Genomic DNA, 27097 nt, shown 5'->3' with positions numbered 1-27097 from the left:
GTTTAATAAAAGTTCCTACATGGATTATGTTCTTGGTTTTTTGGTTCATATGGACAGCTGACATCACATTAATGGGAGTTAATAGGTGAGAGATTGCTGAGGACCTGTTTGTGAATGAAATGCCCATCAGAGCTTGCAGATGGTGGCACCAAGAGAAGGAGGTAGAGAAACAGCTGAAAACAAGAGGTTTTGCAGAGAGATTTTTTCTAGTGGCAGTTGGATAAATGGGCGCAGCACTGAAACTGATTGTCACAATTGTTCTTCGGGAAACCTGACAAAGTCAATGCTATCTGCTGACATGCCTGTGTATTTCTAAGTAAATTAAATATTATCAAGGCACCTTAACAGTGTAACACTATGCAGATTTATTCTAATCTGAACTAATTGATTTCAATGGGCTTGGACTGGAGTAATTTTACATAGGATTACACCGTAAATCTTCAGTGCACTCTCCTTCATAAGAAACTTAACACACTGGCATAGCGCATGGAACTTCTCACCAATCAGGAAAGAGGGGAAAGACAACGCTATCTTATTTGGGAGCCAATGTAGTATACGTGCTAGAACTTAGAACTTTGGGACTGTTGATGTTGCAGATGAGTGGTCATGAGCAAATTACTCTCTCTTAACCTGACCTACTTCATTGGGTGTTGTGAAGGTATAATCCCATTTTTAGCTCCTTGCACAGGTGACATTCCTATTAAATAATATCAGAGATATTTATCTTTGAGGCTGATATATAAAGGGGGGACACCACACTTCAGTGATGTATGGGGAGGGGAACCATCCCATCTCCATGTGCTGCTTCATAACTTAATCATCAAATCAAAAACAACCAAGAATGATTTAGGATTGGATCCCAAATTAAGGAGACTGTCATTTCTCCATGACATCCTCAAATTTCCATCTCAAGCTACAGTGTGATGCACTGCATCTCATGATATTTATAAGACTCCCTCAGTCCTCAGCCTATAAGGTAGTAGAGTAGGTGGCTCTTGAAAACATGCAGGAGAGAAGGGAAAGAATGCCATGCCAGGGGCCCTATCAAAATTGGGCCCTCAGCATTTTAAATGTCTTTAAAATGACAATGGAGAACTCAAGGCAGCCATGAGTTTTCTGTCGCATTTAGTTTGGCTCTGAAAAACTTTAGAAAACGGAATAGAAAAGATGCAACCTGTGAGTGAAACTACTCATCATTCTTGGATCCTGTTCTCTGCCTTCCCATGAGGAGCAGAGCCATTGCTAGGTGTCCAGCAATGTGACATTGACTTGCAGGGGCAACTCACCTTGGCTGAAACAAACCCAAAACAGCAGCAGCCAGGCCAGGAAGCACCCAGAACAGGCAGGGTTGGGCTACAGACTAAGTTAAGTAATAGTTTGGCAGCTAGTTGGGGCGAGTCACGTCATCAAGCTTTGCCTGGGAAAGGGAACAACCTGAGGGGCAGCTGCAGCTGAGATAGAGTTTCAGGGCACTTCTGGTTGGATGAGGGTGTAGCGGGAAGGAGTGAGCCAGGGGAGGGGATTAGAAGGGTGGCCTATTTAAGGAGAATCTGCAGCAGGCCAGGGAGGATGAAATATCCCTGTTCAGGCAGTGTGGAAGAGCAGAGGGCACAAAAAGGCAGAGGAACAAGGTGGTGCTACCCCACCCCTTTCCAATCTGAGGCCTCGCAGGTCCACCTCTGCAGGGAAGGTTAGGGCGCAGAAAGGGAAACATGGCCTTGACCTGGGCGAGTGTCATACTGGGGGAAGGAGGAATGTTAAAAGAAAAACTGGGGTAAACTGGCATCGCTCAATTCCAAGAGGCAAGGGACTGATTGGGGGTATTTATGTAACTGACAAATGTCTATCCTTCCTTTATTTTTGCTAGAGGTGGCTAACAATAGTTAATGCATAACAACAAACAAATAAAACCAGAACACTGGTGTCAAAGAACAAGCTTCCTATGAATATTTTGTTTTACACGTTTGGATCTGCTGAACTTGAAATGAGGATCCAAATATTTATATATCCAATTGAGACCGTGGAAACTCAAATGGCGAAACAATTTTCACCAGTTTGCCTCTCTACCTGCAGATTCCCACTTAGCCACTTATACTCTGTATGGGAGTCTCCCAGCCCACAGGAGCAGAGTTTTTTTTGCGGGGAGGTGATGGGCTGTAGTTGAAGATGTGAAATTCTCATTCCATGAGCTTCACTCCACTTACAATTTGTTGGGTACAGCACATTGCAAACTATGGAGCAGAAGATCAGCTCCTATGAAATTAGCTTAATCATACATATTTATTGATTTTACTTATGGGCCACCTTTCTCACTGAGACTCTGATAGGGTTGCCATGTCCCTCTTCGCTACCGGCGGGAGGTTTTTGGGGCAGAGGGAGGGGAGGGGCTTCAATGCCACAGAGTCCAATTGTCAAAGTGGCCATTTTATCCAGGTGAACTGATCTCTATCAGCTGGAGATCAGTTGTAATAGCAGGACATCTCCAGCTAGCACCTGGAGGTTGGCAACCCTAGACTCAAATAAAATATAAGGGTATCTGCCTTAGTGTTACCAACTCCAGGTTGGGAAATATGTGGTGATTTGGGGGGTGAAGGCGGTGTTTGGGGAGAGGAGGGACCTCAGCAGGGTATATTGCCATGGAGTCCACCCTCCAAAGTGGCTATTTTCTCCAGGGGAACTGATGTCTATCAGCTAGAGCTCAGTTGTAATTCTCAGAGAGCTCCAGGCCCCACCTGGAAGTTGGCAAACATACTTATCAATGTATATAGCACTGTATCATCTTATATTCTACAGGGTTCCAGTAGGTTTACCTGAAATTACTTACCCAAGCTTATTGAAGCCGAGAGATAGAAACCTAAAGTGGAAAATAAAATAAATGAGTTGTTTTTGAAATTGGGGGGGGGGGGAAATCACAGGCACATATTTGATAAAAAGTTTCCTAAACACTGTCAACGGTAAAGGTTAAAATCTGATTAATCAATTTACTGCATTTTGAGAAATTTAATACTGACATCAGTATCTGTCTTTAAGCAATCAGAAACTACCGTATTTCTTTTTTAGAACATCTTCAAATGTGAGCAACATTTAAAATGTTCATAAACCCCCAAGCCCTCCACACCATCCTGCCACACTATCCTCTCAAATAGTGTGGCAGGTCGCACATGCCCTATAAAACTATTATCAGCTACACTGTTAAAAACAAGGTTAAGTAAATGTCTTTATACACAGCATATAAGAGGGTCTCAGAGGGCAGCTGATTCCAGAGAGCCTAAATGCACAAGGCTCTGACCCCAGTTCCACTCCATTGGCTATGGGCATAAAGTGGTCTCTCATATAGTGAAATCCTTTACACTGGAAAACAGAGAGAAAACCAAATCAGTTTTATACCTGAAATAACTATATGTTAGGACTGTACCTTACTGGAGCCACTCAGCCAATAAAAGCTCCTAGGGGTGAGCTCTTAGAAGCCAGCAACCAATGGAGCATTTTCTGATTAGTGCTCTGAAATGATCTAGAAGTTAAGTGTCTGTGGGCAGCAGAGGCTCTGTCAGCTCCTGCCCTTTAAAAGAGAGGAGCAGATTTATTTATTTATTTATTTATTTATTTACTTCATTTATACTCCACTTTTCTCCCCAACGGAGACCCAAAGCAGCTTACTTAATTCTCATCTCCTCGTTTAATCCTCACAGCAACCCTCTGAGATAGATTAGACTAAGTGTGGGTGTGACTGGCCCAAGGACACTCAGCAAGCTTTCATGGCAGAGTGGGGATTTGAACCAGAGACTCCCAGATCCTAGTCTGACACTCTCTAATCACTATACCACATTGTTTCTTTCTGTCCTGCTCCTGGAGAGTGCCCGTCTGCAATCCTAGAAAATTCAGATCTCTTTTTCAGTTAGTGTGAGAGTTCCCACTCCCTGGGCTAACTTCGCAAAATCACTGCTCAGGCTTGTAAGCAGAAACAACAGATTTATTGAAGGCTTCAGACAGATGAGACCGACACGGATTCAAAGTTGCAAATGAATTGGCATAGCCAGCTTACAAAATATATCTACTCCAGGGCACTGGGGTTCACACTGGTGTTGTGGGAAGTTACAAGATAGATTGGTGCAATACAAAACATCAAACGGGTCCCAGCGAGACTGCTAGGACTATCAGATCTTCAAGGCCGGACTCGGCCCGAGGGAGTGCTTACAGGAAGCGCGGCAGGGGAGGGCACCTGGGAAAGACAGCAGAGGCGCCGGGTTGCAGGGAGGTGTGAACTGCTTTTACGAGTTCAAAGAGATAGGCAAAGAACAAAGTGGGGAAAGAACACTATAGAATACCAGACCCTCACATTCTGCCCCCCTTAAGGCCCCCCTCCCGCAAGGTTGGGAGGATGGGGCTTATCGGGATAAGTGTCGTGGAATTCTTGTACCAGACGGGGGGCCGCCATGTGGGGGGCTGCCACCCATTCATCGTGTGCAGGTCCCAGATGTTTCCATCGGACAAAATAGAACAATTTCCCCTTCTTCCATTTGGAATCCAACACCTTAGATACTTCGAGATGGGTATTCCCTCCCACCACCGTAGGAACCTCGGGCTTCGGTGGGGGGTGGAACTGGGGGGCAGCTACGTACGGTTTGAGGAGGCTTATATGAAAGACGGGATGGACACCCTTAAGGGTCTTGGGGAGTTCGAGTTCCACGGTGACTTCATTGATCACCCGGGTAATGAGGAAAGGTCCCACGTATCGATCGTTGAGCTTTTTGCAGGGTCGGAGGGAGCGCAGGTTCTTGGTGGAGAGATAGACCTGCCCCCCCACCTTGAGCTCCCAGCCCGGGGATCGATGTTTGTCGGCCTGCTCCTTGTACTTGCGTTTGGCACGCTCGAGGTTTTTGAGCAACCAGGGCCAGGTAGACTGGACTACTTGTACCCACTCTTGGACTTCTGGGGTCGTTTCGAGCTCGGGGGTGACGGGGGCAGAACCAAAAGGACCGAATTCCGTTCCGTATACTACACGGAAAGGACTGAAACCTGTGGAGGAGTGGGGGGCATTGTTATAGGCGTATTCAGCAAACGGTAGCAGATCCACCCAATCGTCTTGATGGTAATTGACATAACAACGGAGGTAACATTCGACTACTGCATTTACTCTTTCCGTTTGACCATCGGTCTGGGGGTGGTAAGCCGAGGAGAGACCCTGTTCTTCCACCCCCATCAGTTTTAGAAAGGCCTGCCAGAATTTGGCGACGAATTGGACCCCCCGGTCGGAGAGGACCTTCCTAGGGACCGAGTGTAGTCTGAGGACATGAGTGACAAACAACTTAGCCAACCCCTGGGCCGAGGGGAGTCCGGCGCAGGGAACGAAGTGGACCTGTTTGGAGAAAAGGTCCGTGATCACCCATAGGACCGTTTTACCCCGGCTGGGAGGTAGGTCGGTGATAAAATCCATGGCGATCACCTCCCAGGGTCGGGTGGGATTTTCCAGGGGTTTTAAAAGTCCAGGGGGCTTTCCCATTCTCTTCTTGGCCGTAGCGCAGGTGGGGCAGCTGCGCACGTACAATTCTACATCGGCTCTCATACCGGGCCACCAAAATTGTCTTCTCACCAGATGCAGTGTTTTTACAAAACCAAAATGACCCGCCAGTTTGGCCCCGTGGACTAGTCCCAGAACTTCCTTGCGGAGAGAAGTTGGGACATAGAGTTTTCCTCCTTGCACCCACCAGGAGTCCCTTTGCTCCATGCCTGCAGGAAGAGACTGCTGCTCCACTTCCTGCAGGGATGCGTCCCGGAGTCTTTGCTGAAAGGCTTCCGGGATACCTTTGAGCATGGGACTCCCTGGCAGGCGGGTTTGGGACCGGGTAGTGACGGCGAGTCCCGGGACTTCCCCTCGTTGTTCTGGGGTGAAAAGGGAGTCCATGGGACGGTCAAAATCATTGCGGTATTGGGGAAGACGGGACAGAGCATCCGCCAGGGCATTTTTTTTTCCGGGGACATGTTTGAGGGTGAAGCGGAATTTGGCGAAAAACTGGGCCCACCGGACCTGTTTAGCGTTGAGTTTCCTAGCCCCCTTGAGGGCCTCCAAATTCTTGTGGTCGGTACACACCTCAAACGGAAATTCGGCCCCCTCCAAGAAATGCCTCCAGATGGTGAGGGCATGCTTCACCGCTGCCGCCTCTTTTTCCCAAATAGCCCAATTGATTTCCGATTGGGAGAATTTTTTGGAGAAGTAGGCGCATGGTCGTAACCTCCCCTCCTCGTCCCTTTGCAGTAGAGCCCCCCCCCCATGGCCACATCCGAGGCATCCACCTGGACCCCAAACGGCTTAGCGCAGTCCGGGTGGGCCAAAACCGGCTCTGACGAAAAGAACAACTTAAGCTCATCAAACGCCTGCTGACAGGGAGGGGACCACTGCAACCGGGCCGAGGGCAGGGCGGCGTTCGCTCCCTTCCCCTTGGTGCGCAAGAGGGAAGTGAGGGGAAGGGCCACCTGCGCGAAATTGGGGATGAAGTTGCGGTAGAAATTGGCAAACCCTAAAAACTGTTGTAGGTGGCGGCGAGTGGTGGGGGGTTCCCAATCCCGCACGGCTTGAACCTTATCGGGGTCCATTTCCAAGCCCTGGTGGGAAATGACATAACCCAGGAAGGTGATGGAGGGCTGGTGAAACTCGCATTTGGACACTTTGGCATACAGCTTGTGTTCCCGCAAGCGTTGGAGGACTTCGCGAACCAATCTAACGTGTTCCTCCATGGTTTCAGAATAAATGAGAATGTCATCCAGAAATACCACCACCCCCCGAAACAACAAATCATGTAAAACTTCATTGATTAATTGCATAAAAACACTCGAAGCCCCTGAAAGCCCGAACGGCATGACCAGGTATTCAAACATTCCAAAACAGCTGGAAAAGGCCGTCTTGGATTCATCCCCCTCCTTAATGCGGATGCGGTGGTAGGCTTCCACCAAATCCAATTTGGTGAAGATTCGGCCTTCCTTCAATTGCGCAAGAAGGTCTGGAATAAGAGGGAGGGGGTAAGCGTTAGACTGGGTAACTGCGTTCAGTCTGCGAAAGTCAATGCACAGTCTTAAGTCCCCCGTTTTTTTCTTAACGAAGAAGGCGGGGGCGGAGTACGGGGCTTTGGAGGGGCGAATGAAGCCCCTAGCCAAGTTGGTGTCCAGATATTCCCGCAGCACCGTCTTTTCGTTGGGACTCATGGGGTACACCTTCCTCTTGGACAACTTGCCTTCCCCCACAATCTCAATTGCACAGTCCGTGTCCCGGTGTGGGGGCAATTCGTCACACTCCCTCACATCGAATACGTCCGCGAACTGGGAATATTCCGCGGGTAGGCGGGGCGGAGGGGCGATTGGGGAAGGGGACCCCACCAATGCGGCGGCCGGGGCGCAAAGCACTCGGTCCTTGTCGTGTGCCCCGCAAGGGTCCTCAGGGAACGTGAGGGTCCGCTTGACCCAGTCAATCGAGGGATTATGACCCTGTAACCAGTTCATCCCTAAGACTATGGGGGCAACAATGGGGGCAATGGTAAAGTATAAGCGTTCCCAATGTTCCCCCACGGCCATAATCACCGCAGTGGTGCGGTGAGTAACAGGTCCCTTCTTAAAGTCAGTACCGTCCATCTGGGAGAAGCGGAGGGGACCGGGGAGCTGTTTGCGTCGAACGCCTAACTTTTTGGCGGCTTCCTCGCTAATCAAGGTGCGGGCGCACCCGGAGTCTACCAAAGCGGGAAATTCTAAAACCGGGCCCCCCTTGGGCAGTGAGAGGTGTGCCCGAATATACACATTGTCCTCTTGGGCGCTTACCATCGGTGGAGCTCCTTGCACAACAACTGGAGCGGTCTGCTGAGGAGCCCCCCTTACAGCAGACCGACGGCGTTTTTTGCCGGCATCTCCCACTCTTCCTCCTCACTGGATGAAGGAGACGTGGTAACGGTAATCCGTGACTCGGCCGAGTCAAAAGCTGCATTTGTAATCCGAGGTCCCGATGGACCAGAGGAGATGGAGGTTTCCTCTTGGGCGCTCGCGTGCAGCGCGGTGGGTGCGCTCCGGCGTCCGGGAGCGCGGCTGCGGCGTCGAGGTTGGCCCTCCGCCGGGGTCTTCTCTGATTCGGTCGGGGTTGGGCGAGGGGTAGCCGGGCGTCCGGAACGGGACGGGCATTGCGAGGCGAAATGGCCCTTGCCTCCGCAAACTAAACACACCCCGGCTTCAAAGCGCTTGCGGCGTTCGGCCGTTGAGGGCCCCCCCGGGGTTCGGGAATCCTTGAGACCGCCAGGCTTGTCCCCCTTCGGCTTAAAGTCGCGACCGGTGCGTTGTCTGGACAGGGTCAGGAGCTGTTTCCGATTTTCGATGTCGGCGGCGTGGCGCACCCAGCCCTCGACGTCCGGGGGGTTGCCTTGCATGAAGGCCCAATGTTGCAGGTCCGGGTTTAGTCCCTCTCTGAAGCACTGTACCCGGGTAGCCTCGCTCCAGTCCAGAATTCTGCTGGACAGAGATTGGAATTCACTCGCATACTGCGCCACCGACTTAGTCCCTTGGCGCAGTTGCATCAGAGTTGCCTTGGCCCGCTCCCCCAGGTTCGGGTCCTCGAACCTGTTGCGGAGTGCGACCATAAATTCATCCAGGTTCCGCAGCACAGGGGAGCGGAGCTCGTACTGTAACACCATCCACGCGGCCGCTTTGCCTTGTAGGAGGGAGGCCACATACTGAACCTGGGACTCTTCCGAGGAGAAAGTCCGGGCCTGCTCCCGCATAAAAATATCCACTTGGACCATAAAAAAGGTTAACTGATCCCCCGACCCATCATACGTGATCTTCAGGTCACGGCGGGCCGGAGCGTTGGAAGGAGCGGGGGGAGTCGACGGCGTTCCATCCGGAGGGTTGCCGGGGGGAGGCTGTACCTTAAGCGCGTCCATGGCGGCTGCCATCTCCCCCATCACGGCTTGCATGGCATCCATTCACTCCAGCATGGTTTGGCGTTCCTCCTGCCATTGCCTCCGTTCCTCGTCCATCAGTACCTCCCTTCGTGCGGGGTCATCCACGAGTCCCGTACCGGACAAACCCAGGCGGCGATGCTTCGCCTCGGTCCGGGAAAGCGACCAGCCCTTAGGAGAGTCCAGCCAGGAATTGAAGGTGTTCTTAGGCCTCGTGCCCGGTCCCGGGTGTGGGCCGTCGGGTACCTTCCGTCTGGCACCCTCCTCCTTCGGGTCCGGTTTCTCCGGAACCTCGGGTTTATCCGGTGAACCCGGGGGAGATGAGGGATCCTCGTCGCCTGGCATTACTGTCCCTTGAGGTACAGATGCAGAGCGAAAAGGCAGTGACTTGCAACTTAATGTGAGAGTTTCCACTCCCTGGGCTAACTTCGCAAAATCACTGCTCAGGCTTGTAAGCAGAAACAACAGATTTATTGAAGGCTTCAGACAGATGAGACCGACACGGATTCAAAGTTGCAAGTGAACTGGCATAGCCAGGTTACAAAATATATCTACTCCAGGGCACTGGGGTTCACACTGGTGTTGTGGGAAGTTACAAGATAGATTGGTGCAATACAAAACATCAAACGGGTCCCAGCGAGACTGCTAGACTATCAGATCTTCAAGGCCGGACTCGGCCCGAGGGAGTGCTTACAGGAAGCGCGGCAGGGGAGGGCACCTGGGAAAGACAGCAGAGGCGCCGGATTGCAGGGAGGTGTGAACTGCTTTTACGAGTTCAAAGAGATAGGCAAAGAACAAAGTGGGGAAAGAACACTATAGAATACCAGACCCTCACAGTTAGCTCAATAGGCATGAGAAGGTCCACACTGTCTTTGCAGTGGACTCTTGGACTCCTGGAATAACCTTGCTGACCCTCAGGCAACCCTAGATACCTATATGAGAAATGTGCTATGAAAACAGCAGCAGCGCAGTACAAAAAAGTAACTAAGATTTCTTTACTTACCATGTCTGCAGACTTTCTCGTTTCTGTTCAGACATGCTTTAACCCCCTAGTGAATGTGACACCCATGCCAAAGGCTAGTCAGTCATATACTAAGTGGGAAAAATTAACCCAGGAGTTAGAGGGGATGAAATCCACCTGCTTGTACTCTCAGAAGCTTCCTGTACAAATCCCTCTATCAAATGGAAATTCTTCCTCATCTCCAAAGACTATCCTTTGCCATTTGCTCACCTGGTTTACAGACCGGTACAGGAGGATCCCATGAGAAATCATGCTGACACTGAACATATGGGCTACCTTCCAAGACATATCCATCTTCACATTCCACAGTCACATTATCCCCAGACTGAATCAGGTTGTTTACTTTTGTCTTTTTGCCACCAGGAATCTGTGGGAGGATGCAGCCAATTGCTGAAAATCAAAATTGATGAAGGGTTTATCAATACAGGGGTCATGATGAGGACATATCTAGAACCTGCTGGAGCAGACTAGTGGTCTACCTAGTCCAAATGCTGTCTCTCACAGTGGCCAACCAGTTGCTTTGAAGGGCAAAATAAACAAGACATAGAGCCTGAGGCCTTCCCCTGTTGCTGCCTCTGTACATAGAGGTACCCTATAGTTATCATGGATCTCTCCTCATGAATCAGTCTAACTCCTCTTAAAGCTATCTATGCTTGTGGCCATCACTATGTCCCCTGGCCATGAATTCCACAGTTTAATTACTCATTGGTCAAGAAGTATCTAGACAGAATGAGACAAAGTTGTTGCTTCAGTTTAATAACAATAATTCATAATATGTTTACTACAGTGCAAATTACAAATGCCCTCTTAATGCAATGCTTTTTATTTTTTAAAAAGATGCTGGTACTCATATATAACGTTGTACTGATGTCCACCAATGTCCCCCTCTCTGGAAACTCCCCCCTCAGGTAACAGTGAGTACAGCCAGAAAAAAAAGAGTTGATTACATGTGATCGCAAAAGTGAATACATACATTGTGCTTTATTGTAAGGAAACAAATTGAGACAAACTGGACAAATTACACTTTTTAAATTATAATTTATGGCTTGGTTCATTTGATCAAGTTATCCAAAGCTATCTTGTCTAAAAGATGGCATATGTATGGTGATTTATCATTTCAGCTTCTGACTCCATTCCCAGTTCATATAGATGGGAGAAAAAAGCCAGGCACCTAGCCAATCATAGGCCACCTACAAATACTAGGATAAAATATCCTCTCTCTACCACTCACCTTTTTTCTGAGTCATACTGCCCAGGAGCCTAGGTGCCTGTGCTGTGCTCTAATATTACCCATGAAAACTTTTTACATGCTGCTACCAGTGATCTCAAACATCCTATTTGGGTTCTTCAGCTGCTGCATATGCACACTGATTTTAATTAATTTCTTCAATATTTTTCCACTTAGGATGGCAGTTGACTAATCTCAGAGGGAGGCAGTTTTACATTCTCATTGTTAAATAAGTCACCACTGACAAGAAACTCACCTTCACAGTGAGGGACAGGGAGATTCCATGTGCAATAAATGGTTAGAGGTAAAGGTAGTTCCCTGTGCAAGCACTGGGTCATTAGTGACCCATGTGGTGACATCACATCATGATGTTTACTAGGCAGACTATATTTATGGGGTGGTTTGCCATTGCCTTCCCCAGTCAGCTACCCTTTACCCCCCTCCCAACAAGCTGGGTACTCATTTTACCAACCTCAGAAGGATGGAAGGCTGAGTCACCCTGAGCTGGCTACCTGAAACCGATTTCCATTGGGATGGAACTCAGGTCATGAGCAGAGCTTTGACCGCAGTATGGCAGCTTATCACTCTGCGAGTGTACCCATGCTCATATGTATATTTCACAGACATTCCATCACTAAACACTACTAAATTCCTGGTTGCTGTGAAACCCATTTTCGACTTGTGGGGGTCTATGGCATTGCATCACTAAACAAACAAACAAATAAAATTAATCTGGAAATGATCAAAATATGCTTGACCATCATAAACTCACAATACTGCATTTTATCACATGTATTCAGCAAGGGTCTTGGATGCATGCATTGAGTGCTCCTGATCTCTTAAGTCCCATTTATGTATTTCTGTTCAAGATTCAGACTGTAGCATCCAGCACATGGAGTTTGAGGAGACAGTATGCAATTACAAGGATTACAGCCTTACAGTAAGTATAACTACAAAAGCAAAGTGGTATATTTTTAGGAGGGAACACCCTAACCCTTCTTTTCCTCATATGCACATGGAAGGTAGGAGGCTTTTCCGTTCAGATCCTAAAATGGTTTCAGTCCCAATCAAATCTATATAGTAGTAATTCTCATAAAAAGGGGGATGAGATCCAACACAGAGGTACGTACCCCTGACACAGAGAGGCACAGGAAAATCCCATGTGCTGTCAGATTGACATTCAATTGTATTATTTCCTTTCAGAATGTAACCAGGGGCACAGTCAAATGTGACTGTCTCCCTGGGTTTAAAGAGCAGCTCCGATGTTCTTTTTCTTCCATTCTGAATTTCTGGGCAAACACAGCCCTGGACTGTAAATAAAAACATAAAACCAATATTATATTTTATAACGTCTGAGAGATGGAACAGTGGATGTGTTGCAGCAGAATAATTTTCTTAATTCAAAATTTTAATCTAAAGTTTAAAATTCCAACTTTCCTTTAGTGATAATTATCTTCGGTGGAATTTTCTGCTAGTTAAGGTAGCAGTGCCTCTGCTGATATAACTTTCAATAGATTTTTTTGCTTTCTGTCTTCCAAGCAAGGGCAGCCCATTCCTGGGGGAGGGGGTAGATAGTGGCCAGGGACAGCATAATTGCACAACCTCCGTAGGAGCTCCCAGCCAGAAAAAAAGAATTAAAAATTAATTTCTAAAAAAACCCGTGAAACTCCCCTATGGGGTTTCACGGGGCTTTGACACCTATTTTGCAGGTGTAATTCTACACCTGCAAAATGGTGCGTTCCCAGGGCAAAAGGGCTTTGGAAGCTGCCTAAAGGCAGCTCCACCCCAGGAATGCCCCGGGAAGTCCCCCTGGACACCAGCGAGAGCACTCATGCCAGAAAAATGCCACCGGGGAGGCAGCGCCAGCACACAAGGCCTGCGCTGCTGTGCTGCTCTCCAGGGCCAGCATAAGTTGCCCTGTGCCAACACCCATGCCAGTTTGCACGGCTCAAGAGGCACAGATGCCAGCGGTGGTGTCACGCTGGCTCCTAAGCAGCTCCGCCCCTCCCTTAGGATTGCACAGTTCATATTTCACAGAGTTACTTAATTTTCAATAAGCTTGGGAGCTACAATGGAACCTCAGCCACTGGAACCAGTCACAAAATGGCACCTTGTGCAAAATTGAAGCATTTTTGAGCACATCTACAGTCCACCACATCTAGTAACTTTCACTGCAGGAGAAAAATATAGTTACATCTGTACTTTCCTGGAAGAGGTATAGAGCAGCTTTGATGCAGGGGGAAAGTGAATAGCATATGCCCCTTCCTCATCCAAAGCAAGGGCGTATGGTTGCACATGTGAAAGAGGAGGATTAGAGCAGGCATTGTTGTTTTCTCATCCAACCCATTCTCTATGTGAGTTGCTCTCAACCAGTGGTACGTGTGCCAGCAGTGGGACTCTGAAGGAGTTTAGGTGAGATGCAGGATTTTAATAACTATTATTAAGAATTCACACTCTCTCAGTCCCCATCTGTGCCTGCAAGTGTGACATCCTTTCTCCCCGCAGCCCTACCTGCTACAGATTATTTATCTGTGACCTTTTAGTATGCTAGAAGTAATAACAGAATGCCTGTAAACATGTAAACACATTTCTCAGAAAAAGAGGGGAGGGGTTTCTAGCATGGTGGGTCCCAGAGTCTTGGAGAGAATGATTGCTGGGAACATAAGATGCAAAATGGTTGAGAACCATTATTCTCTGTAATGAGGCTTCCAAAAGGCCCTCAAAGTAGTTGGGTACCCCTTGTATTATTGCTGATGGAGGAACACAGAGTGCATTAAAAGGGGGGGAATCAAAATGGCTTCACCTTCACAATGAGGGACAGATGGGTCCCACATTCCAGAAGACAGACAGTATAGTGTTGCTGCCCCAGTGAGAAAGTAGCCAGGCTCACAGTGGTAAGTCACGGAGGATCCATAGGCAAAATCTTCTAGAACCTCAGTGTCAGGTTTCCCATTAGCAATCTTTTGAGGTGCAAGACATCCTAGGGAGCAAATATTTCAATATGAAATGATTAACCCAAAATCAGACCCTGAACCTCTTACATTTCCATTAATTAATTATATCAATTTTAGGAGAGCTCATTTCCATTTAGATGTACCCCTTTCTTTATTAAAATATTTATATCCCACTTAACCTCTCGGTTCAATAATAATTAAATATATTAGGACTGCATCTTTTGACTGTGAAACCCTGCACCAAAGTGAACCTTGCAGATCAGGGGAGCTGAAACTGGAAAGAGATTATAATGTCACAGAATAACATTCTTTTAGAGACTGAAATTTTCAGCACAAAAACCTTCAGCTCCTGTTGTGCTTTATATGATCAACAAGTCTGAATTCTTAATAAAGCTTATTCATTGTTTTTCAGTGTTGGAAAAGTTAAAGGCTTGGTTCAGACACCACATACAACAATGATTAGTTTTGAAACCAGCATTCAGCTCACAAACTGTCTCTCAAACCTCTGTTTTCTTGACATGCGCTGCTATTTTTGTCTTTCCTCAGTAGTCTGAGAGGCCATAACCAGAGAACAAACCCTGCGTTCAGACATCATAGGAAACCAGATAAGACTAACTGTGGTTAAGAAATCAACTTCACATCCTGGCTTCAGGAATTCTAACTAGCCCTAATAAACGCAAAGGCCCGCATTCAGACTATCATACTAAAAATGTGTTCTCTGCACTTACAAATCTACACTAGACTCTGTCATGCATCAGCAAACCGAACAGTTCCAAAGATCAGCCTTCCTTCTAAACACATCAGTTAGTATGCTCCTGTTGGATGACCATTAGCATGTGCACCCGATCAATTTGATGTGGCATCCTGGACGCCTGGGCTGAATGACAGCACCTTATGGTACATCTCTTCACGGCTATGGGGCTGTGCATCCATACAGGCCCATCAGTGCCACTATACCATAGGTGAACCTGTTAGCAAGAATAAAAAGAGAACCTTTGCATTTTGGAGGTTCACTCCAGTTTGCAGAGTCCGAGCCTTGGGAAGTACAAATAACCATAGGATCTCCAACAAGGGAATAGCCTGCATCACAAACATAGATAACAGACATCTGATACATGAAGTTTTCTCCAAAATAGCTTCCATGGGAAATCCTTGGGGGCAATGGGCATCTCATAACTGAAAAGGAATAATACAAAATGTCAACTGAGGAGTAACAGCTACTGCTCAATTTACTTAGGCCCAACAAACCAAGTCAGGCAGGAAAATAAGATACCTTTACACTGAGGAACAGGCTGACTCCATCCTCCAGAAGATGTGCAGTGACTGGAAGCCTCACCAACCAGCAAGTAGCCAGGGTTACAAGTATAATTTACACATGTGCCAGCAGGAATGTTTGCCAGTCCATGACCATCGTGCTCACCATTGGAAATAGATGGAGGAGGAGTACACTGCAATACTAAAAAAAAATATGTGTAATACTTCTCCCCAAACAAGCTTTTGACAAATTACAGGGCCCAACACAAACCTCTGAAATCTTGTTTAAACATTGCCTCTTTGTTAGCACACAGTGTAGTTCTGTATGTGATTCCTTGCTACATGACATTTCTGTTCCATCCAAAACCCCACGTTAAGCTGACCCCAGGAAACAATTGTTGTGGCACCATCCACATGGTGATAATTCATTGCCACTGTACCCTGCTCCGTTCCCTTTACAACTCCAAAATGAAAAGGATTAGGGATTTGACTTTATTTTAAAAAATGAACTGGTACATCATCACAATATAGTGTTATACCATGATTACTTTGTGGCTATTTGCTATTTGTCAATTATTATTAAAAGTAAAAAGAAAACACTTTGATGGTAGGATGAAATGGCAGCCATGGAAAATGACATTAAGAAAAAGGCACTAATGTTGGCAGGACCTGCTAAAGTACACACCTTCCGGTCGTCATAGCATCCAAAGGCTGTGATCTTTCCCAAAAGACTGTATCAAATCAGGTTTGGGAAAGAATGCAGCCAAGTAGGGGAAAACACAGAAACAGGGCAGAGGGCAACATCGTATGGATGCTCCTGAAAGCATCACTGCAATAAGGAAGTCCAGTTGGAACACAACATCTGTGTGGAAGAAGCCTGACTCCGCACTGGTGTTGTTTCTCTTCTGGAACAGTATCAGTCCTTAGAAGATCAGTTTTTAAGGGTTCTCCCCCCTTGTGATTCATTAAAGAGGTATCTACGGTATTTCCTCAAATATGGGGTGACTCCCGAATAGGAAAGGTCATGTACCTTAAATTTGGTCAGACAAATTTTGCTTCTTTCGTTACGTGAGGGTCAGACAGTTTATTGTTTGACAGAGTGATAGTCCGACTGGAAGATATTATACGACCATGAGAAAGGCTAGTTACATATTAGCTTTTTCTGGTCCCACAACAATCAGGGATTGCTTCTGTAAATAATTAGTACATCTAACCATTTCATAGACAGGAGTAGAAGGAGGCCGTGTGTCATCAGCTTGGCACTCAGTTCTGAGATGCTCCTCAGAATATGTCCAGCTTTTGCATTTAGACCTAACAATCTCCTTGGGCGTGTGCGCAGGGTTGGGGCTAATGATTCTCCTCCCACCAGTAACCTCTACGATTATACAACCAGCTACCAATTATTGAAGACACGAACCTGCCTTATACAGAATCAGACCATTGGTCTATCAAGGTCAGTACTGTCTACTCAGCCCTGTAGCAGCTATCCAGGGTCTCAAGCCAAAGACCTTTGCATCAACTTCCATCTGATCTTTTTAACTAGACATGCTAGAAATTTAATCCGGTTCCTTCTGCAATCAAATCAAGTCCTACCTCTCAGCATAATGTACCTCATAAAGTTGCTGGAAAGAATCATTGAACCATTAAGGAACAGGTTGGGAAGTAATTTAAATAGACCTTTGTATATGCCTGACTGCTGATGGTTAGGGGAGGGATGGAGGAAAGAAAGAGACGCACCTTCACACCGAGGAGGAGGGAGGTTCCACGCACCAGACTCTGTGCAAGAGATAGATTCCTGTCCAATGAGGATATAGCCTGAAATACAGCTATAGTTGACAGTTGTTCCAGCTGGAAAAACAGAGGCAGCCTCACCAATGTGATATCCATTATCAATATGGGGTGGGAAAGGACACTGTGACACAAAGGGCGAACGAAGAGTCAGTGGAATTTTAGCAGTTATGTTACCTGCAGAGAGAGGGAGGACATTATGGCAGTACAATGCGTTTAATAACATTGAGGCATAATTAAATTGTATTAACACACTAAGCTGAAGTGACTACTAAGGACTCCTGTAAGACCTCATATTGGTACATATCACTGGCACACATGGGCACAGGAGGTTCCCACATGCCATCATACTGGCACGGAATTTCATGATTCCCTTCTAGAATGTATCCAGGATCCCATTCAGTCTCAATGGTCAGTCTTGGTCTGACTGAAAGCTTAGATGTTGTTGTTCTTCCATTCTGAATCACTTGATTTTTAATTAATTTTTTTGGCAGTTAAAGACGGCAGTTGACTAATCTGGGAGAGAGGCAGTTTGATATGGTGCACTACATTGTTAATGAAGTCATAACTTCACTGAATCCCTAACACTTCCTTTCCATGCAGGTGCAACTAAGTCTGGAAGTTTTTTCGGCTCAGATCATGAACCTGCCCCTGTCCCAAAGAAACACATTCTCATAAAAAGCAGAAGACATCCAACTGAAGTCTTACATACCTCTCACACAGAGAGGCACAGGGAAATCCCACGTGCTGTCAGATTTGCACTCAATTGTAGCGTCGCCTTTTAAGATGTAACCATGGTCACACTCAAATGTGATTTTCTCAGTTGGTTTAAAGAGCAGATTAGAGCTGGATTTTCTTCCATTCTTAATTTCTGGACCCTCACATCCCTGGACTGTAAATATAAATCCAATATTAGACCCAGCACAAGGACCACAGATGTGATATGTTCACAGAAGGAGGGGGCTATAGCTTCCATCTCCTTGTAGGGGGATGTAGGGAGCTGCAGTGGGGAGGAGAAGGTGGCAAAGATCCTTTTGAGAACTTACCCTGAGAACTTAACCTGTTGATCCAACCCATACTCGATGTCAGTGTAATTTCTATTTTTGGAATTTACTGGCCTATGTTTGTATCTTAATGACTGCATATTTTATGTACCTTCTGTAACAATTGTAATATTACTTATGCCATTAAAGGTTTTTCATTCATTCGACTTACCCTGTTGATCCAACCCATACTCGATGTCAGTGGTTCTCAGCCAGTGCTGTGTGTACCACCAATGGGATTATCTGCATGTCCACTTACAAGTGCGACATGCTATCTCCTGCCAACCCTACTTGCTACAGGTTATTCAGCTGTGACCTTTTGGTATGCTAGCAGCAGTAACAGAATACTTGTTAATATGTAAAAAAAAATTCTCCAAGGAAGTTGGGTTTTTGTTTTGTTTTGTTTCTATCATGGTAGGTCTCAGAGTCTTGGAGAGAATGATTGCTGGGAATATAAAATGGAAAAGGTTGAGAACCATTACTCTCTGTAATGAGGCTTCCGAAAGGCCCTCAAAGCAGTTGGGTGCCCCTTGTATCATTGCTGACGAAGTTCGATGGAGAAACATAGAGTAATGTATGTTTTGTTCTCTGCCCCTGATGTGGTGGTTAGAATGGAATAGTCCAAGAGCTGACAATTAAAAACGAGGGCTGGAATTATTACAGTTACAGCGTGTTTTACTGTGAGCTCTGATTTGTACCTATATATATATATATATAAAAGAAATGCTTTTTGACTCAAAAGAAATGACCAAGTGCATTACAGGAAAACAATTCAAAATGGCTTCACCTTCACAATGAGGGACAGATGGGTCCCACATTCCAGAAGACAGACAGTATATTGTTGCTGCACCAGTGAGAAAGTAGCCAGGATCACAGTGGTAAGTCACAGAGGATCCATAGGCAAAATCTTCTAGAACCTCAGTGTCAGGTTTCCCATTAGCAATCTTTTGAGGTGCAAGACATCCTAGGGAGCAAATATTTCAATAAATAATCCAGCATGTCTGCATTCAGACATCATAGGAAACCAGATAAGACTAACTGTGGGTAAGAAAGCAACTTCACATCCTGTCTTGAGGGACCCTAACTAGCCCTAATTAAAGCAAAGGCCTGCATTCAGACAATCATACTACAAATATGTTCTCTGCACCTACAAATCTACATTAGATACTGTCATGCATGAGCAGTTCCAAAGATCAGCCTTCTTCCTATGCACATCAGTTAGTATGCTCCTGTTGGATGACCATTTGCATGTGCATCCGATCAATCTGATGTGGCATCCTGGACCCCTGTGCTGGATGAAAGCACCTTCCGGTGCATCTCTTCATGGCTATGGGGCTGTGCATCCACACAGGCCAATTGGTGCCACTATACCATAGGTGAACCTGTTAGGGATTAAGGGACAGCAAGAACCTTTGCATTTTGGAGGTTCGCTCCAGTTTGCAGAGTCTGAGCCTTGGGAAGTACAAATAACCATAGGATCTCCAACAAGGGAATAGCCTGCATCACAAACATAGATAACAGACATCTGATACGTGACGTTTTCTCCAAAATAGCTTCCATGGGAAATCCTTGGGGGCAATGGGCATCTCATAACTGAAAAGGAATAATACAAAATGTCAACTGAGGAGTAACAGCTACTGCTCAATTTACTTAGGCCCAGCAAGCCAAGTCAGGCAGGAAAATAAGATACCTTCACACTGAGGAACAGGCTGACTCCATCCTCCAGAAGATGTGCAGTGACTGGAAGCCTCACCGACCAGAAAGTAGCCAGGGTTACAAGTATAATTTACATGTGTGCCAACAGGAAAGTTTGCCAGTCCGTGGCCATCGTGCTCACCATTGGAAATAGATGGAGGAGGAGTACACTGCAATACTAAAGCAAAAGTATGTGTCATACTTCTCTCAAAACAAGCTTTTGACAAATTACAGGGCCCAACACAAACCTCTGAAATCCTGTGTAAATATTGCCTCTTTGCTACCACACAGTGTTGTTGTGCACGTGGTTCCTTGGTACACGACATTTCTGTTCCATCCAAAACCCTTTGGATTTATCCCCATGTTAAGATGACCCCAGAAAACAATTATTGTGGCACCTTCCACATGGTAATAATTCATTGCCTCTGTACCCTGCTCTGTTCACCTTACAACTCCACAATGAAAAGGGCTAGGGACTTGACTTTGTTTTAAAAAATGAACTAGTACATCATCACAATATAGTGTTATACCATGATTACTTTGTGGCTATTTGCTATTTGTCAATTATTATTAAAAGTAAAAAGAAAACATTTTGATGGTAGGATGAAATGGCAGCCATGGAAAATGACGTAAGGAAAAAGGCACTAATGTTAGCAGGTCCTGCTAAAATACACACCTTCTGGTGTGTATCTATGCCAATAAAGGTTATGAATGAATAAATAAATGCAGTAAAATAGGGGAAAACACAGAAACAGGGCAGAGGGCAACATCGCATGGATAGTCCTGAAAACATCACTGCAATAAGAAAGTTGGAACACAACATCTTTGTGGAAGAAGCCTGACTCTGCACTGGTCTTGTTTCTCTTCTGGAACAGTATCAGTTCTTAGAAGATCAGTTTTTAAGGGTTTTCCCCCCCCCCTTGTGATTCATTACAGAGGCATCTATTACTACAAATATGGGGTGTATCCTGAATAGGAAAGGACATGTACCTTAACTTTGGTTAGGCCAATTATCCTGCTTTCATTATCCATGTGAGGGTCAGACAGTTTATTGTTTGACAGAGTGATAGTCCGACTGGAAGATACCATACAACCATGAGCAAGGCTAGCCACATATTAGCTTTTTCTGGTCCCAAAACAATCAGGGATTGCTTCTGTAAATAATTAGTACATCTAACTATTTCATAGACAGGAGTAGAAGGAATCCGTGTGCTATCAGCTTGGCACTCAGTTTCTGAGTTGTCCTCAGAATATGTCCAGCTTTTGCATTTAGACCTAACAATCTCCTTGGGCGTGTGCGCAGGCTTGCGGCTAGTGATTCTCCTCCCAAGGGTAACCTCTACGAATATACAACCAGCTACCAATTATTGAAGACATGGACCTGGCTTATACCGAATCAGATCATCGGTCTATCAAGGTCAGTACTGTCTACTCAGCCCTGTAGCAGCTATCCAGGGTCTCAAGCCAAGGACCTTTGCAGCAACTTCCATCTGATCCTTTTAACTAGATATGCTAGAAATTGAATCTGGTTCCTTCTGCAAGCAAATCAAGTTTTAACTCTCAGCATAATGTACCTCATAAAGTTGCTGGAAAGAATAATTGAATCATTAAGGAACAGGCTGGGAAGTAATTTAAATAGATTTTTGTATGCCTGACTGCTGATGGTTAGGGGAGGGACGGAGGAAAGAAAGAGACGCACCTTCACACCGAGGAGGAGGGAGGGTATATGCAGAAGAAATCCAGCCAAAGTCTTACATACCTCTGACACAGAGAGGAACAGGGAAATCCCACGTGCTGTCAGATTGGCACTGAATTGTAGTGTTGCCTTTTAAGATGTAACCATGGTCACACTCAAATGTGATTTTCTCCATTGGTTTAAAGAGCCGTTTAGTGCTGGATTTTCTTCCATTCTTAATTTCTGGACCCTCACATCCCTTGACTGTAAATGTAAATCCAATATTAGACCTAGCATAAGCACCGCAGATGTGATGCGTGCACAGAGGGAGGGGGCTACATGTCTGTTTGTAACTGGCGAACAGAAAATGAGCCAAACCAGCAGGTATTCAAGCATCCCTACTTGACTGACCTGTTTTCTGACTCAAGTCAGTATCTGGTAGCGTTATATATTCAGAACACAGTCTTAATGCATTGTTTAAAATGTGAGTTTTCCTTGATACATCAAGCCCACTGAATGATTATCTTGCTATAATCTTCAGCAGCCAATGTGAGCGTTGTAGTCCCTCCACAGACTGTCCTTCACCAGCTTCAATTTGTGCTTCCTCTCTTTTAAGAGATGTCATCTGATGAATATTTTACTTTTCTACTCAAAGGTGCTTTCTATAGGAGACATCTTCCTAATTGTGTGCTTCTAATGTGGGAAATCTGCAACATTTGAAGGAGCCTTCGACAATATTTGAAGGAGCCTTCACTTAATGCTTTGTACTTCTGCAACATTACAGTGCAGAAGGGAGAACCCCATATGAACACATGTTCTCACAGTAAATTACTTTGGTAATTTCAAATCTAGGTCCAAAATGGAAAAACCAATGGGGGAAGGGGAACATCCTTACCTTCACATTGTGGGACAGGGGGACTCCATGTACCAGATGCAGTACAATAAACAATTGCCTCTCCAATAAGGACATAACCAGGTTCACAACTGTATTTTATAGATTTTCCATTAGTAAATGTTGTTGATGCCAGGGCACCATACTTCCCATGCAGGACTTTTGGAGGTGAGGGGCACTGTACTACTAAAAAGCAAGAAAGGAAAAAGGGGGTAGAGTTCAGCTGCAGTGAAAATGAGACAAGATTTAGCCTGAGCATCCATAATTCACAGTTGTTGCACGCATTTGTTTAGCGAAACATCGCATGGTAAGAAAATATTCACAATCAATTTTTTTAATTTAAACTGCAACAAGAATCCATTGGAAGAACAAGAAAGTGTTTTTGCAATTTTAATTTGGATTGGGCAGATAACTAATATGGAAGGGAATAAGGAAATCCACAAAAGATGACCCTGCTGTGATCCGGTAGGGGTCATCTAATGCTTGCATGCTTTTTGTGCACATCCAGTCTGTTGCCTATATTGCTTATGTCGCAACAAGCCAATTAAATCTCTAACATGCCATAACACTTTTTCTGACAGAATGGTTAAGAGAATTAACTTGTTCAAATCACAGTTTAGCTACAATTCTGCAAATGGCCTTAGTCAAGTTCCTGTCTTGTGCCCTCAACCATCCATCTGTACTATTTACTCAGCAAGAATTATTAGGTGTTATTATAGCCTTTTTTGGTCTCTACCATTTTGATGCTCCTCTCTCACCAGAAGAGCATACTAGGCATAATCATCTTGATATATGCATGCACAATTTTGTTTGAATAGTGAAAGGCATATATTTTACAGCTTTGGTACATTTAAACGCCTACCATCAAAAAATATGGGTTTCTGATCACATGCACTGAAACTGGAAAACAGGCATACTGCCCTATTCACACAAACTGGTGACCATGTGTACTGAGAAGATTACACCAGACCAAGCTCTCCTGGGAAGCAAGGTAGGGGAACCAAAACTGTAACTGAAAGAGGATTGTCTGTGAAGAGCACTGAATAATTAGGGGAACGATTGCAAATGTTTTCTAGTAGTAGTAGTAATAGTAGTCTACAAATTGTTTAAGGATTATGTGCAACTGTTTGCTCTCCTGATGGCTGCGGATGCTATTATGTAGATTACCTTTTTGACTGATGGATTATCCCTCTCTCCAGTGAACAATTGCAGCACTCATGATGGAAGGCATGTGAACCCAACACTTAGATCTCTACTGATAAGCAGTATTACATAATGAAATCTCTACTGATGAGCACCATTACATAATGAAACTCCTGTCAACATAACAGATGCATTGGTGCAGATGCTTATCTTATCAGTGAGGATGCCTTCATAAAATTATGGAAAGGAAGCCATCAGTGAATGAAACAGCATCTCCCCATGACACTAGGTGACAGTTGAGCACAGGGTAAGACTTCTCAAGAAATACAAGAACAAGGGGAAAACACACATCTTATCTTTCTCACATCTTATCTTTCTCACAGGTTTTGTATTTTTTTTTTTATTTTTTTTTTTGCACTTATATCCCACCCTCCCCAGCAAAGCCGGACTTAGGGTGGTGTAAGCAAATGGGTTGCCAGTCTCCCGGACAGGTCATGGCAACCCCAACAGATGTGTGACACCACCTTTCCAGACGTGACGGCCAGCCCGAATAGCCACTGAAAGGGCTCCTATCCCATCCCATGAAACAGGCAGCCTAGGCTCTGTGTGTATGTTTTGTAAAAATCTGTTTTGTTTGTGTGTGAACATATAATCAAGTAAACACCTTTTAATTTTAACTCCATTGCTTCTGCCTTATTCTTTGAACCACGGAATGGACTCTGGTAGACAAAGGCTTAGATCCTGGAGTTATGCCCATTGCCGGTTACTGATTCGCTAATTCCCCCATATAAATATTCATAACCAAGCATTTTGGCTAACAGCAGCTCACATCATAATCAACAAATACAGATAAAATACAAAAAAGAGCAATAAATAACACTAAAATTATTAAATCAGTTAAAAGCCCCCAAAACAATTATAATGCCTAAATCATATTCATAATTAACAAATCAAAAACCAAAAATTCAGAAGCCAAAATTCAGATGGTACCAATTGCAGAGTTTTGTGCTCCAGTAGTACCTGCAGGCAGTTGAAACCCGCATACAAATATTAAAAGCAAGGGGTAGGACAAACTACTGAACAATGGACCAAGCCAATACTTCAAGAGAATCCCAAGGGATATAACACTTGCAACAGAAATTCCATGATCACCCACAGAAATATATAGTTAGTTACACATGAGCCATGAATATGATCTTCTCTCAATCATATAAAATTTCTATACAACCTGATGGTTGGCTCTCCTACAAATATTCTTAGATTTACATAGTTTGAAATGTAGAAAGATTGAGAGAAACTCACCTTCACAGTAAGGTGGATGGGAGCTCCAAGACCCAAACTCTGTACAATTAATTGTTGCCTCCCCTATAAGGTGGTAGCCAGGTTCACAACTGTATTCTACAGATGCCCCCTTAGTAAAAACGTCTGAATCCTGACTGTTGTGTTTTCCATTGGTGATCCTTTGAGGTGTGGAGCACTGAACTACAAGAAAGAGGGGGAGAAGGTGATCTAGTAACAAGGAATTGAAATATCTCCTGTATAAATACTCATTGATCAAAGACTGAATGCAATTTTCTCCCTAAACAGAATCAGCATGCAAATTGAATATTTTACATCAAAGAATTTCCGGTCTTTTCCCCAGGCTTGCACCAGAGCATTCTTGACTATCACTATTTCCACTGTCATGATGGGATTTCTCTCTCTCCATATCCATATTAATAGTGGCATGTCAATCCCTAATTGTTCCATCCCCCAGACCTGTTTGACTTCATCCTTCCTCAGCCAATCAGAGATTGCTGCTAATTTGGAAGCATAATAGTATTTTTCAATACAGGAAGCTGCGAGACCCCCTTCTTGCTAGGACATTTGTATGATTTTAAATTGAATTCTTGGATTTTTATCCTTCTGTATGAATTTACTGAATAGCAATTGCATCTTAAATAGCAAACGCTGATTGATTAACAATGGCAGTGCCATAAACAGGAAAAGAATACGGGGTAAGACCTTCATTTTTAACCCAGGTATAAGCTGTGAGATTTCTGATTTAGTTTCTTGCTCTATGCACAGTCCCAACAAGACTGACATCATTATTTACTTTATTCCCTGATATCTGGCTAAATCCCTGCAGGACATTATTTACTTCTACTATGGATTGCTTTGGATTTTGTAATGTATCATCAGAATTTACAACAGGTTCATACAGGGGTCTTAAAAGATGTATATTAGCAATAAGAATTCTGATTTTGTGTTAATATTGAAGACTGCAACCAGTGTTCTGAAGCCCATGAAACAGACAATTAACTGTGATTTTGGACACCCAGCGGAATGCTAGACAACTACTTCAGTGTATGTGAATTTAATCTGACCTATCAAAGTAGAAGTCTGTTCATATAACCAAAACATGTACACTGAATGAGTGAAAGGTGCGGAGCTGGCTAGTCTCAGCAAGCCCCAAACTCGATCCTCACATGTTTATTGGTAGTTGTGAACACTGTGGGTTGTTTTTTTTTGGGGGGGGGTTGCTGTCAAGTCACAGCTGATTTATGGCAACCCCATAGAGTTTTCAAGGCAAGAGATGTTCAGAGGGGTTTACCGTTGCCTGCCTCTGCATAGCAACCCTGGACTTCCTTGGTGGTCTCCCATTCAAGTACTAAGCAGGATGATTTCGCTTTGTTTCCAAGATCACAAGTTAAGGCTAGCCTAGGCTATCCAGATCAAGGCTCTGCACACTGTGTGTGTTAAGTGCCATCAAGTCAATTCTGACTCATGGTGACCCTGGAAAATAATCCTCAATGGTTGGTCATGCAAATTGGCTCAAGGGAAGAAGATCAACTCTTCTTCCCTCAGCAGTTGCTAGCAGTGTGTCCCACACATCAGGCACAGATAAGTAGGCACGGTAGAAAACAGATGTGATGGTATCATAACATATCATTGGATGTCCTGCCAGTATGCAGGTGGGGGGAAACAAGGATCATAAAGACATTTCTGTGTAGGTACCAGCCACTTGCAAGCATTGCTACTGCCAATAATGACCACTTTTGCCTTGCATGGAGTAGGAGCTGAAAGAGCACCTATGTGGGGACACTTTCTCAGATCTGTAGGTCATGCTACAACATGCAGACAGCTTGCACCAACTGCTGTCTGCTCCTACACCAGGGACAGTGCAGGATTCCAAATGCCCGAAGATGTGTCCTTTTCCTGTGTGCCCGGCTGGGTGTGTGTTTAGAGGAAAAGTCTGCAGTGTGGTTTCTAGTCCTGCTTCTTTCTTGTATTTTGCTGATGATTAGTTTGTTGCCAGCCAGAAGCTTAAGTTCTGCCTTATTCCCAGTTTCCCCCTTAGTGGGATTTCAAATGCTCCCTCCCTCCTGTTTCTCACAGGAGTGGTTTTCCCCCTGAGCTGTTGGGGAGATGACAGAAATGCCTCGCATGAATGTGCAGAGTTGCTGTCCTAGTATATGTATCTCATGTGCCTTG

The sequence above is a fragment of the Euleptes europaea genome, chromosome 2 (genome assembly GCF_029931775.1).
Source record: "Euleptes europaea isolate rEulEur1 chromosome 2, rEulEur1.hap1, whole genome shotgun sequence".
NCBI lineage: Eukaryota > Metazoa > Chordata > Lepidosauria > Squamata > Sphaerodactylidae > Euleptes > Euleptes europaea.
This window is presented reverse-complemented; position numbering follows the sequence as displayed.